Below are 14,898 nucleotides of genomic sequence, written 5' to 3' on the forward strand. Positions count from 1 at the left end.
AGTCACTGTCAGTGGTCATCAGCTCCCCTACTGCAGGACTTCCTATTCCCAGACACAGAGATGGTCTGTGACTCGCCTGGATTGAGCATATGAACGATGCAGGATTAGAATAGTGTGTATTTGTGGCCGGGCGCGGTGGCTCACGCCTGTAATCCCAGCACTTTTGGAGGCCGAGGTGGGCAGATCACGAGCTCAGGAGATAGAGACCATCCTGGGCAACATGGTGAAACCACATCTCTACTAAAAATACAAAAATTAGCTGGGCATGGTGGTGCACGCCTGTAATTCCAGCTACTCAGGAGGCTGAGGCAGGAGAATCACTTGAACCTGGGAGGCGGAGGTTGCAGTGAGCCGAGATTGGCCACTGCACTCCAGCCTGGTGACAGAGTGAGACTCAGTCTCAAAAATAAATAAATAAATAAATAAATAAATAATAAAATAAAAATAATAGTCTGTATTTCTAAACTGTATGGAACTGGGAGAAAGCAAGCCCTTTTGTATTTTTCAAAATACATAAGCTGAAATAATCATGAAGGCATAAAGCAGTCAGGGACCATCTCTGCCACCAGATGGAGAGAATTTGCTTGAGACAGAATCCAAAACAAAGAAAGCAGAGATGTCAAATGCAGTTTGGGTGGGGAGAGAGAGAGAGAGACAGAGAGAGAGAGAGAGAGAGAGAATGACCATTATGACAATGAGTTTGGTACCTGGATTCAGCTATATCTGAAGTCAATCTACTGCTATACTTTTCAGTTTTTTGATCCAATACAACACTTGTCTCCCCTACAGACAAGTTTGAGCTGGCTTTCTTTCATTTGCAAGAGGAAAAGTTCTTATTCACATAGACTTAAGGAGATCATCTCCCTTTTAACTACAGTGTTCTGTAACCTTAAATTTCATTATAACTTTGCAGTCATAAAGAAATATATTTTTGAACAAACAGATATTTAATGAATTTTTAAAAAATAAATTGCATTGTTGAGCATATGTAATTTGGTATAAAAATAGGTGTACCTGGGATCCTGAACATATATTTCAAATGACTTTTATAGTTGCTTAGTGATTGACTACTTTGATCATGATCTAAAATAATTTAAAGCCAATGTTTCATTGGCTTAGATATTTTTCTTAACCAGCTGACTTCTTGTAAACCTTGTTTGGAAAGTCAACACCCTAGAAGACTGATGCAAATTAAAGTGTTTTCCTGGGCACAGAGATAAGTCTCTTCCTGAAATCACAAGCAAAACAGAAGATAGAATTGTTGAGGGTTGAGTAGGATGTAAAGGGAATTTCCAGTCATTGCCTCTGTAAAATAACATACGGTCAGAAAGTTCAAAGGGGCTCTGGGAAGGAAAGAACAGAATGACTCCCTCAATCAGAATTATATCCATTTTATGTTAAAACCACCTAACTACTTTCAATTTGATACATATGTATTATACATATACCTACTGCTGCTTACATTCAAAACCACATGCAATGATCCCCTCTGCAATTACCCACAAATTAATCCTCCAAAAAGAAAGCAAGCTCTCTTAAATCTCTCCCATGTGCCAGGAAGTATGCTAAATGCTTTCTACATTATCTCATAATTCTCTCAACAGAGATATGAGATAGATAATATCATCTCTCCCATTTTATAGATGGCGAAATCGAGACTTAGAGTTTAAATAACTTGCTCAAAGTCTCACACCTAGGAAGCAGTTTAAGTCATTCTGGCTTTAAATACTCAACTTTAATCACTGTGCTGTGTTGCCCCTCCCAGGTCTAATTTGTTTTAAAGATAAAAATACAGAGATATTGCCTGCCTAACAAAAGAGGTTGTAAAGTTTAGTATTCTTGGAATGAGGCAGAAGGAGTAGGTATATGGTACATGGGAAAAGAATCAAGTTATAAACATTTAGGAGGCTAATACTGGAAAAAAGACCAAGACACATATTCCCTTCCCAGAAGTGATAAATCCTATTTACTGAGACTTAGTTTATTTTATGTAAATTCTATGTTTAACATGAACTCATAGTTTCACAGCTCAAACCTGTTTGGCTGCTAACATCCTCCTTAGAGCTCTGCCAGCCAGAAAGTAAGCCAAACAGCAAAGCAATGCATGCTACAGCCTGCCAGATGCAGCTGCTGAAATCTAGCAGCAGATTTAGTGTTTCCTGTGGAGGCCTCCTAAAAACAAAAGTTCCCAGCTTGTTTATATGTGACCAGCTTATGTTCCCATGATGCCTTGAACCATAGCTTTTTAGGGGTCATTTCATTTCATAAACATTGCTCTGACTCTATAGGGTTGCGTTCACACAGCCATGCTTATGGATATAATGAAATTTGATTTTTAAGTGGAAAATATATTGTTTATTATTAGCTTACAAACTGGGCTTTTCCAAATCATGCAAAAGATGAGGGCAGTGTTTGATGCAACGTTCATCCATTTACTGAGGTGATGGAGACGAGGTAATGCTTACTGATGAGATGAAACTTTAAATGCCTTGAAAATGTGGGAGGTCTTTGTGAGACTAAGCAAGGAATTCCATATAGCACAACACACACAGTGTTAGCTGCCCACATCTGTGTGTGGCTCAAGCAGAAATAGTGATGGAGTCTCTTAGAGCTAGGGATTGGTTCCCAATGGCCTTACCCCAAAGAGTTATATAAGCTTTGGGGAATAGCTTTAGTGTAATTGCATATGTGGTTCTTTTTTATGACGTCAATCTAAGAGCCGATTCAACATTACTGAACCTTGGATTTTTGGCTCAAACACTTCTTTAAAAGTTTAGAAGATGCAATATTTCCTTATATGTAGCTTAATGTATTTGTTACATAAGCTTCTATAGAATGAGGTTATGTGAAAACATACTTGATATTTTTACCTAGCAAGTGTGTTAATAATTTGAGGCATTATACTTTATTTTTGTTAACATTTACTGAAAGCTGTCTATATATTAGGCATATAATATATATTTACTCTCCATGTAACGTTTAGTGCATTTTATTCCTTTGCTCCCTTTGTTGCTGTCTCCCTATAATAGAATGTAAGCACTACGAAGGGAAGGAGTTTTGTCTGTTTTATCCAGTGATAAATCCTAAGCACCTCCAATCATGATTGGCTCAGTTAGGTTTTTAATAAATATGTTTTGTACAAATGAACAGGGAGTATACTCAGGCTTTTATAGACATATCTCTTTGAATCTTCATATCAACCCATATAAGCATGGTATGTTTTCATTCCTATTCACTGATAAGGAAAATGAGGCTTTGAGAATTTAAGTAAAAATTTCTCAAGTATATAGCGATAAATTAGCAGCCTGAATTCAATTATTGAATTCTTTCTCCAAACTCCATGTTTCTGATTTCCGGTTTCTGTTCTCTTAAGCAGTTCTATGTAAAATCTGAGTTGCACGACTAAAATGTCTGGTTCTCTTCTGGATAAAGAAAGTCCCGGGGGGAGGAGAAGGGTTGTCATGGTCCTAGAACCCCAGGGGGTTTCTGGGGTGCATCACTGTCTTTGCCACCTAGTCTGACTGTCAGAAGGCTGGGGAAGAGGTCATCATTTTGGGGTTCCTCTTTTACTTGTCTGACAGTGAAACGGCTGTAGAGAAGAAAGAACCAGGCACCTAGTGAAGCCTTAAGAAATCATTCCTAGCCCTGTCTCTCGATTTCTTCATCAGCTTGGGTGTGTCTGTGTTCTTGAAAATGCACAGGTTTGAACAGGGCATGTTTGTGGTTTAGATTTAAAGAGGAAGGAAAAAAACAGAAAAGGACTGAAGAAAAAGTAAGGCAAATAAAGGATATGAGTGTCTCCAACACCGAAGAAAAATAAAGTTATAAAAACAAATACTAAGAATGGTATAGTCATTAGAAGCTATTCTTCTTCTAGAACAGGAGAAAAATTCACCATAACATTGGTACCAAAATGTGCGGTCAAATCTTCCTAGAACCCTGGGGTCGTGAGTGTTTCACCAGCCACTTGCTGCTGTCGTTCTGATCTGCCTATTAGTCTTCTTCACTTGATCATTCTCCTCTACCTCCCCCTTGTTCTTTTGTTCATGGTTTTGCACCTCTTGAATGGGAAGTCTGAGTGATGACTCAGACATACTAAGACACATTTTATGCGTTAAAGAGTTTTTAAAAATGACACATAGACACTAACTGTCATGATTTTCCTAAAAACAGAATTATGTTTGCCTGGAATTCTGTGTTGAAAAATGTGAAGACGCACTAATAAATACCTGATGCCTAGTACCTTGACCTTCTCTCTGGGAACCAAGCTCTAGCTTGAATATTATCTGTGACCTTTTAGGTTATTTAACTAAACTGAATAATTAAAAGTTTTTATTGTTCAGTAACCTGAAACTGGGGTGTGCATTTGAGAGGTGGACGAAAGCGTAAAGAATGGACACAAGAAGGTTGTTATTTCCTCTTCAAATAATATTCCTAAAGACTCATAACACTTTGATTGCTAGCATGATACACAACTGTGACTGTCAGCACTGGCTGCCATTACCTGGGGAGATTTTTAAAAAATGTTTACACGTGGGTCCACCCCAAACAAATTAAATCAATCTCTAGCAGAGAGGCTTGGGCACTGAAATTTTGTGAAAGCTTCCCAGGTGATTATAATATGCAGCTAGGACTGACAGTCTACCTGGAGCAGAACAAGGATTTCATGCTTTAGAGTATGATAAGCCTGTATTTCAATTCCAGATATGCCACTTTTTGTGCCAAGTGACATTGGGCAAGTATTTGAAACTTCCGCAACTTAAGTTCTTACTCTATATAAGGAGTGAGTGTGTCTTCATTGGAGGATCATTTTAAAGATAAGATGAGAAAACATATGTGATATAGCTAGTATAGTACCTAGCGTGTAATTGGTGTTTAATAAATTAGGGTTATCATCACTATCATCATCGTTAGGCTTGGAAGAGACCATTCTTTCTACAGGTAAACATTACATGGTAATAGAGAAGAGCAGACATGCACTGGAGACCACTCCAGCCATCTACTCTTTGTCCAATGGCACATATACTATGAGTATTTCTACTACTTTATCCGATCTATTTTTGAGGCACAGTACTGATCCAAGCTATTCTGACAAGTTTCTACTAATGGATAAAGAGTTCTTAATATTAAGACACTTCTTTCAACAATTAGTTTATTCAATTAATTGTGATTCTACTATTCTTTTAGAACCTTCCAATATGCTAAAAATTTTAAAGAATTTATCCTATTATATTGTAGATTTCATCAGCTTTTGGCAATATTAAAAATCAATTTATTTATTTATTTATTTATTTTTGAGATGGAGTCTCGCTCTGTTGCCCAGTACAGTGGCGTGATCTCAGCTCACTGCGACCTCCACCTCCTGGGTTCAAGCGATTCTCATGCCTCAGCCTCCCGAGTAGCTGGGATTACAGGCACCCGCCACCATGCCCAGCTAATTATTTGTATGTTTAGCAGAGACAGGGTTTCACCATGTTGGCCAGTTTGGTCTCGAACTCCTGACCTCAAGTGATCTGCCTGCCTCAGTCTCCCAATGTGTTGGGATTACAGGCGTGAGCCACCACTTCCAGCCAAAAATCAATTTATCTCAGTAACATGTTCAAAATAGATAGGAAGCCATACTACGTTTTTGCTCTTTGAATCACAACTTGATCTTGAATCCATTGTCATGAATTCTACCTTCCTCTATGTAAACCAGGCATTTCATTAGCTATGCAGGTGCAGACTGGATTAAACCCATCTATAAAACTGGTAAAATCCAAAATACTGTTCACTGTGAATGAGACTCACTTGAATTAGTAGTCTTGCACAAAATAAATACCCATGACTATTGAATTGAGAGGCACTGCTGTACTGTTTAAGAGAAACAAAGTAATTTTCCTAATACTGATTTGTGTACTTAAAACAATCTACAAATGTGTCAAGGAGAAAGGTTAATCCCCATTTTCCATATTCTAGGAAGGCAGATAGACTATGACTTTGATAGATGACACCAGTGTTCTCACAGGCACTGTTCCTTAAAATCATTTGTGACATGTGACCAATAAACCAAATGGATCTACTATGTCTTAAACTTAGGATTTACTTTTGAAATCTCTCTCCAATGTTTTGCTTTTCTCAGTGACTCTAGCCTGGTGCTAATCTTCATGGCCTTTTGTCCCTTCATCTTAATCTCTGAACCTGCCAATACATTCATACAATTAATCCAGATATCTTTCTTGGTCCTTTTCTTTCCTTATTCATGAATCTTTAATAACGCCTTTGTATTTGTAATAAAATCCAAATCATGTGGAAAAATGGAAAGAGTTCAACTTACTTGAGTTTGTAGATAAACAGATCTAGGGTTGGATCTTGGCTTTGTGGCTTTTAGCTCTGAGAATGTGAGTATATTATTTTTTTTCTCTAAGCCTGTTTTGTTGTTTATAAAATAAAGATAACAATAACTATCTCAAGGTTGAAATAAGCATTACATGAAATAACTTCTGCAAATCACCTAGTATAGTGTCTGGCCCCTAGGGAAAGCTCAATTAACATCAGTCAGTTTTCTGACCCCCTGATTCTAGACCTGACCCACCTTTCCAGTTCTCTCTCACTGTGGTCTCCCTATGTCCCTCACACATCTTTACCTCCCTTCCCTGCCTACTGTCACTGTATACATGTATCTTCCATTCCACTGCTTCTGTGGCTTTATTCATCTATATATTCATGGGGTTCTCTTTGTCACAAATGCATGTTTTTAAGTTTCTGATCAGCTCTTCTCTTATATTTTCTTGAGATTTTCAGTCAAAATTGATCTGTAACTCCCTACTCATAATCCTTGTCATACCTTCACTGTAATCTTTCCATTCTGTCTTCAGATCCATTCCATGATGGTGTTTGCATCCACCTCCTCCACCTGATTACAAGCCCCTTAAGGGCAGGGGCAGGGCCTTTCTCATCTTTGTCTGTACCTGCCCATCTCCCACAACACCTTCCAGAGGGCTAGGAAACTTTCTTGAAAAGGAAACACTCAGGAATAATTTTGTGAATATATTAATTAATTATTATATATTATTATTATATATAATATTATTAATAATTAGCAAATTCATTGTACTGTTGAAGTGATAAAGCATTGCCATGGGTAGGATGGTAATATGATTATTATTAATTATATAACTAGAAAAATTAATCAAGTCCACCGAGCTCAAGTGACTTCCTAGAGGAATACTACGAAAAAAAATTCTCGTGTCTTGAAAGCTGTTATAAAATCCCTTAACAGGCCATGGGGACTAAAGTACACCCAGCAAGCTCACAGCAACACAACACTAAGATTAAGGCAGCAGAAGAAAAATCAAAGGCAAATTGTTGAGATGCAGGATAATGTGTTCATGGCCCAAGAGTATAGGTAATTTAGTTATTCTTATTCCGGCCAGGGGAGTCTGGAGGTTAATCATCTCTTCATTCTCACTGTTCGCATGGCTAGTAGAGAAGTAGAATAAATAGAGGAGAGGACAGAATTCTGAGATTAGTACAAACCAGTACTCCATCTTCCTCAATAGCTTATATTAACCATGCCTTTGTCTTCCTCTTGTTTCTATATTTCGTGTGTAATAGATCTCTGTAAATAGTATATACTGATTAGGTTTCTCTCTCTTATCTTAATTCACTTGATAATGACATTTAGTTTTTCCATTTAAGTATAAAAATATTGAAAACATTATAATTATTTAATGTTTCCACAGTCAGTCACAGGTTTTTTGCTTTTTGTTTTTTCTGAATCTTTCATTTACGCTTAGCGGATAGGGTTACCAACCAGCCCAGCTGAGATGAAAGGGTTGTCTGGGACACAGGACTTTCAGTGTCAAAACTGACACAACTTCTAGGGAACTAAAAAACTGTACCATGCTAAAGGACTTTTCAACTTTTCAGATAGAAATCTGAATATTGTTTCTTTTGACAAGGTGTTTGCAGTCTAGTTGAGGAAATATGATGCATGAAGCCAAATACAGGACAATTCGAGAGAGAATGAAATCGAACATAAATGCTGATGGTGCAGAATATAGGGATACAATGTTTTAGAACTGGGAGTGGCAGGAGGATAATAAGGAGGAGGCTTCTTTGCAAAACTGAGCCTAGAGTGGTAATGCTCAGAAGGCTAGAAGCTTAGAAACTCAAGAGGAAAGGGATGAGGGGTAAACAGAGAGGAGACGTGGGATGAGTATGAAACAGTGAAGAATTTAGCAGCCTGACCTGCAGCTGGTGAAAGTGAGCTGAGGTGCCGCAGAAATAAATGGAGTCAGTAAATACAAACTGAAATAAAGTCTGACAAGGATGCAGTAGGAGGTAACTTCTGTCTGGTTTTCCAACATTCGCTGGAATAATTGAGTAGTGGCTGCAATTATGATTTACATTTGATTATTCAAATTTCACACAATGATAATATATGCTTCTTATGAAATAAACCACCCTATGTGTTACCAGTGCAAGTACATGTTTAAATGAATGGCCGTTATGCAGTGAGCCAAAGAGAAAGACAACATCTATCATCAAATGTTTTGTGTGGTGAAATACTCTATAGCAAAACCAAAGAAGTTTCAGCAAAGAAAATAAATAACTGCTCTTTTCAAATAGAGTTTTTGCCCTTTATCTGATATTGGCAGCCCCAGAGGTTTGGCTTATAGAAAGCACCCTTGCCATTTGTTTTACTGCTTCTCTGTATGTTATTTGCCTCCAATTTTTAGCAACTGCATTATTTTTCTAATCCTTCTCAATTAACATACCCTCTACATCATCGAAGAACTCTGAAATAGAAGAGGAAGTTACACGGGAATGACATTCCATCTTTTCTGAAGAACAGTTTTCCTGTTAAACATGCAGAAGGAAGAATGGGAGATTTTTTCTTCATTTGTTAGCAGTCTCTGCTTAAAATTCAGATGAACTGCAGTTTCTGTGACTGGTTATGCTTTAATATGAACGCTATAAAAAATCCCCCCCCCCCACCTTTTTTTAACCACTCCTTTTTTCTCCTCAAAAGCAAGCTCTTGTCGAAGAGGGAACGAGAACTCGGCTTCTCAGAGTAAACAGGCCTACTGAGCAGAGCCCGCGGCCCATAGAAAGCCCACCTCTTCAGAAGGAAATCAGATCCTTGGGCCAAAGAGGTAAAGAAAAAAAAAGCAGCTGTTAAAACATTTAGTCTGTTTTTCTGCTCAGCCCCTGCTGGTCCCCTTGCTTCTCTGCTCCGTGTACTGTACTCGGTATTGTGTGCTGGAAATGCAGGACCCTCACTGTGGTGCCAGCATATGAACGAGGACATTCACCGGCCTCCTCATCCTCGCGGCCATCTTCGGCCTCTCCACCCTCCTCGCTACATTCCTGGAGGACAGTCGAAAGATTGATTGGATGATTTTTTGGCAGCTATTTGCAGAGCCTGCAGCCACAGCTTGGTTTAATTAGGGAATCAGAGCGTTTCTTTTATGTAGGTCACATCAGGTTTTGATTCCAGATCTCATATAGCTAGAACCTTTCTAAAAAGTCAGAAATACATGTACACTTGGAAGTTTTTTTTTTTTTTTTAAGTTTTTAAAATAGTTCTCATCTGGGGCATGTATGCTAGTGTAGCCATTTTCTCTCTCCTTTTGTCTAATTATCAGAATAAGAGTGATATTCTGCTTTTCTTCCATGAAGCTCCTGTTGTCTGATGTACATGTGCTGAACGCATATTATAAAATTACCGGCAGGGATCTGGGGGTGGTGGGAAGGCTGATGGTTATTTGCTTGCTTCTTTGTGCTTTTGCACTCGAAAGGTTTAATGGGTTCCCTTTCTATGGAATCTAATCCTGAAGAATCCAGGGAGAATGTAAAAACAATTATCCAGTTAATCTTCATGATGTAGTTAGGAATAAATACAAGGCAGTAAGAGAGAGAGGAGACTGGGCATTATAATGACACTGCAGGAACTGAAACCCAAAATTAAATATTCTCGAATTATAGGCAGCCCTTAGGAAACCTCGTCTAAAGAGTTTGTAATGCACAAAGAATACATCTTGGTAGGTAGCCAAGTAAGATCCATTGATGATTATGGATGTCTGAATGATGAACATGGATTCTAGTATTGCCTTAGAAAAAAAAAAATCTAAGCTAATACTTTTTGCCTTTCAGAAATTTGTTATAATTAGGACACAATTCTGATTTAAATTGTTCTTCAGGTACCATTTTATATGTGTACTTCTGCTCATGGGAAATTAGAAATTTTAGCAGTCAAATAAAACATAAATGCTAAATGTTTAAACATTAAAGAGCCACCTTCACCTTAAACATTAAAGACAGCCACCTTCACCACCTCCAAAAAATATATTTGCAGAGTATTTGCTGATACAGGCAATGCGTACTTAACTGACTAATGTGACTTTATGTAATCTGCCACTCACAGATGATTAATTAGGCTACTCAATGAGGGTCATGCAAACAAGTTTTAAGGTTACAGGCTCTCAGGAGTGTGAAGCAGTGTCCTGTTTACATTTCCTGGATAGTTAAATGAAGAGCAGTGTGAAACACTGAAAAGAAATACGATGAAACATTTCAAGTTGTGTACCTCTCAAAATGTTAAGAGGGGCTATTATCCCTCAAAGGCTGCATATCCAATCAATTTCAAATTGTTAAAAGCAGCTGGAAGGAGATGTCTGTCAATGAAGGAGGTGTCTTGTCTGTGGGAGAGACTCACAGTCTCTTGGTCTCATTATTTTCAGAATGAAAAGGGAACCACAGCTGTCTGTTCTGATACATTTGATTAAACTGCTAAACCAAGGGTCAGAAAGAGATTGAGGAACTCTAAGTTGAGCTTTGGAAGCAGTAGTTTCAGGGCATCTATTGACTTTCCAAACTTCTTATTGGACAGGAAGTATCACAATAATAGGACTTGCCATGAGACATCTGGCATGATCATTGTTGGAACCACATCATTGAAACTGCCTGTCTAAGGGTATTTTACTCTTGTTCTCCTCTCTTGCAACTCTCACCCCAGTGAATAATATCCAAGAAGAATAAAATGAATTCATTATGGTTTCAAATTGCCCAAGGCAGAAATGTTGCCTTTACATTTCAGAAGAGCAGATAGCACTGGTACCAAATATATGGAAAAGGTGGAGTTTATTACCAAATCAAATTTAAGTTGCCAAAGGTCTCTTGGCTATCATCTTACTTTTTTTTTTTCAGAAAAGTGTCTTAACTATAGCTCTTGTGTCTGTCTGCTGTCACTCAATTCATTCTGTAGAATATAGAGTTCCATATTTTTATTATGATTGGAGTTAAACCACAGACCTTCACAAATTTGTAGTTGGTGGTAGTTCAGTACACCTAAATTAAAAAAAAAAAAAAATCCACAGTATATTTTATAGAGCTGCAATGCCCCCTTCTGTCTGCAATGCCTGGGGCGGAGAAACTCACTTGGGTTTATGAGTTGACTGTGGCAAGTGAAAACAATGTTCATACTTTTCTTATTATTATTCAACTACACACATGAGACGGTTGTAAACCAACAGTGACACTGATCGTTCAAATTCTATCCCTTCTATTCCATTTCCTCATTTGGCCTCCTATAATCTATAGGAAATTAATATAGCACTGGTGATTGCTGCCATTGGCCAGCAAACCCAATTATCTTTGTGGCTTTGAAGGTGGATTAGTAATGTCCTTTTTACTGTGATATGTAGGTAACCTAATGTGTACATCTAAAGAGCAACAAATATGTTTCAGCCACTAGAATCTTGATGGGAATGATTAGTTAGACTTATGTGTCTATTTGTCTACCTGCATAAACTTCATTGATTCCTTATGAGACCATGCTATAATTTATAAAACATGTACAGTATAGATTGTGTGTTAACTCCTAATAACTTCTCAAAAAGGAATTGATGATACCCTTAGCCAGAACTAATCAGAGAAAAAATATCCTTGATTTGGTCTGCACTCTCTTTTTTCACCATCGGTTTGGCATGTCTTATTCTGCTTCTCTTACACCCCTTATCAATTATGCCCCACGTGGTTGGCATGCAGTAGTTGTTTCCCTGGGCAAGGCTTTTAATAAATATTGCAGAAGATTCTCGGGACTTCTCACTGCATTTGTTCAAAGTCAGATTTTCCATGGAGTCTTCATCAACCATATTTTCAAAGAAGGTTTACATGTTTCTAATATATTCTGAAAACTAGCTCAAGTTCTTATTGCACAAATGGAGTATGATAAATCATCTCTTAAGTGTTGCAGGTGTGTGTGTATGTGTGTGTGTTTGTGTTGTATGTGGTATGTCTGTGTGTGAATGGGAATTGCATTTGAATGATGGAGAGAGTACGAATGCTGGCTTTGCGTTAGGAGAGGAGAAGCATAATCTAAAATAGTTCTTTCCCATTACATACAAATAATGAATCCTGAGGCTTTCTATGTACCAATATTAATTTCTTGAGTTTTAGATTTCTGTGTGCCCTAATTGTGTTGATGACAATAATTTTAGATTGAACCACAAAATGAACTACAGGATTCATTTATACATTCTTTTAAAATGCAGTTAGGTTTAGAGTCTCCACATTATAGCTTTGGATTAGAGAAAAAACACCTTAAGTAAGATGCTTCTCTGGGCGCAAAAACACGTGCTGTGTGTGGAGGTCAGAGCATGGGAGATTAGGCATGCTTCAAAGATTTTTTATCACATATTTTTGGGGCCTTCATAGTATTAAATATTAATGAATCTTCGCATGTGTCGTGTGTTAGAAGGTGGTAGAGGATCAAATTGAACAGACTGTGAATAGAGAGAGATGATCTATTGATACCATTTTTTCGTTAGTATCCTTCTTTATTTGATAATCCCTGAATTGATTATAACTCAGACATGAAGCAGTAAATTCTCTCCTTCGGCCCACTCTATATCCACAAAAAGCATTTGTTGAGTAAGGCCTTGCGGTGAGGTCTTGAAACCTTGTGTTCTGATCCCAATGATGAGTCAGCGCTATCTCCAGCTGTCTATGGGAACCTTGGAAAACGCACTAATTCCTGCCAAATTTTCCCTCTGGGTCTTCCAACTAGTACTCAATAACAAACAATGACCTATTTTTCTTTAGCATCTGGTGGTAGAACTCTTTAAGCTTCCTTCATAAATGAATCTTAGCCCAGAAAGTTAGGACTTTTTATGACTTACGATGAAGCTGAATGTGAAGTTGAAGTTGTAAGTGTAAGTGAGAGAGCATGATAAATATTTAACACCTATCTGACTCCAGGAGAATGCTGTTTTTAGAAGAAAGAAACCTTTTGCTTGCTCCATTTTTATAGTGTTCTTAATGGCAAGAGTTAAACAAGTCCAGTTTCCCATACTGGGTCTACTATTTGAGGGTAGTTCCCAGGCAATCAAATTTAAAATACTTTAGGTGCAAAGGAGCAAAGTGAGAAAAGCAACACTTTGAAATGAATAAAATGTACCAGTGAATATACTGGCTGTCTATTCAAAGGTCTTACTCACTGGTGACCCAATAGGAAAGTTCTGCACAAGGTAAGGCATAAAAAAGCTAAAGAGGAAAAAAAATTAGGAAAGAAACAGTTCAAACACAAATTATGCCATTTATCCTCAGCATTAAAATAAGCTGTTTCCATAGGGACAACAATGCAAAACAAAACAAAAAACAAACAAATTACTTGCTTTTAAGATGTTTGTCATTCTTTAAAATATATTTTAATTTCTAATAGTTTTTTTAAAAAGCTGCATAGGCTTAAGATATCTCCTCTTGCTAGACCTTTTACATTTTAATTTTTGAAATATAAAAACCTGTAAATATAGTATATGCAAAAAGGATCATTATGTTTCCCAGCAATTACTGGGTGCTAGACAGTCTGTCAAAGACTTTCCAAATGTTTTCATATTCAATACTCACTGCTCTCCCCGGAGGTAGACACTACTGTTGTATTAGAGATGAGACACTGAGTGGCAAAGAGGAGGACCTTGGATTTGAACATGTGTGTCTAGTGGCAGAACGCAATGTTCTAACTCATAGGCTTTGCTGCCCTAAAAATCATTTGGTAATATGATGCATATGACTCAAATACAGTGGCTATTTCTAACTCTTAGAAGGTCACCTTTGGGAGCACTAAAAAGAAAACATCTCACATCATTATTTGTTCTGACATTCTTTACTGAACCAACCAATAACTTCCAGTTGCTGTATTATGGATTCATTCATTCATTCAGTCAGCAATACTTGTTAAATGTCCACTTTTTCCTTTCTTGAGTCTACTTTTTTCCCCCAGTCTTGGTGAAAAAGATCTGGAACTTTAGTGATTATGATCATTATAAAAACCTCATCATAACCGTAATAGACTCAGGATGCCCACCTCTTAGGGCAACTCACAGAGGTGGAGCATAACTCCTGACTCCTTAATCTGGGCTGTGCCTAGTGCATTTCTTCCAAAGACTGCAGTAGGGAAAGAGGGTAAAATAGTAACTTCATAGTGCATAAACCTGACACCTCAGCTAGGTGATCAATGTTAACATCAGTAGTGACAAGTCATCTTCATAGTATGTGCCCTTGAGATGTGATGAAAATGGTACTTTACCTGTGCAGTCTTCCTCTGCAAAACACATCACCCTAGTCTAATCATGAGAAAAACATCTGAAAAGTCCCAACTGAGGGACTTAATATTAATACAAAATACCTGACTAGTATTCCTAAAAACTGTCAAGGTCGTCAAAAACAAGGAAAGTCTGAAAAACTGTTATAGCCAGAAAGAGCCTCAGGAGACATGATCACTAAACATAATGCTATCCTGGAGGGGATGCTGGGACAAAAAAAAGGACAGCAGATAAAAAGTAAGAAAATCTAAATAATGTAATACACTTTAGTTAATATATAATAATGTATCAATATTGGTTTCGACAATGT

The sequence above is a fragment of the Macaca thibetana genome, chromosome 11 (assembly GCF_024542745.1).
Source record: "Macaca thibetana thibetana isolate TM-01 chromosome 11, ASM2454274v1, whole genome shotgun sequence".
In the NCBI taxonomy this organism is placed as follows: domain Eukaryota; kingdom Metazoa; phylum Chordata; class Mammalia; order Primates; family Cercopithecidae; genus Macaca; species Macaca thibetana.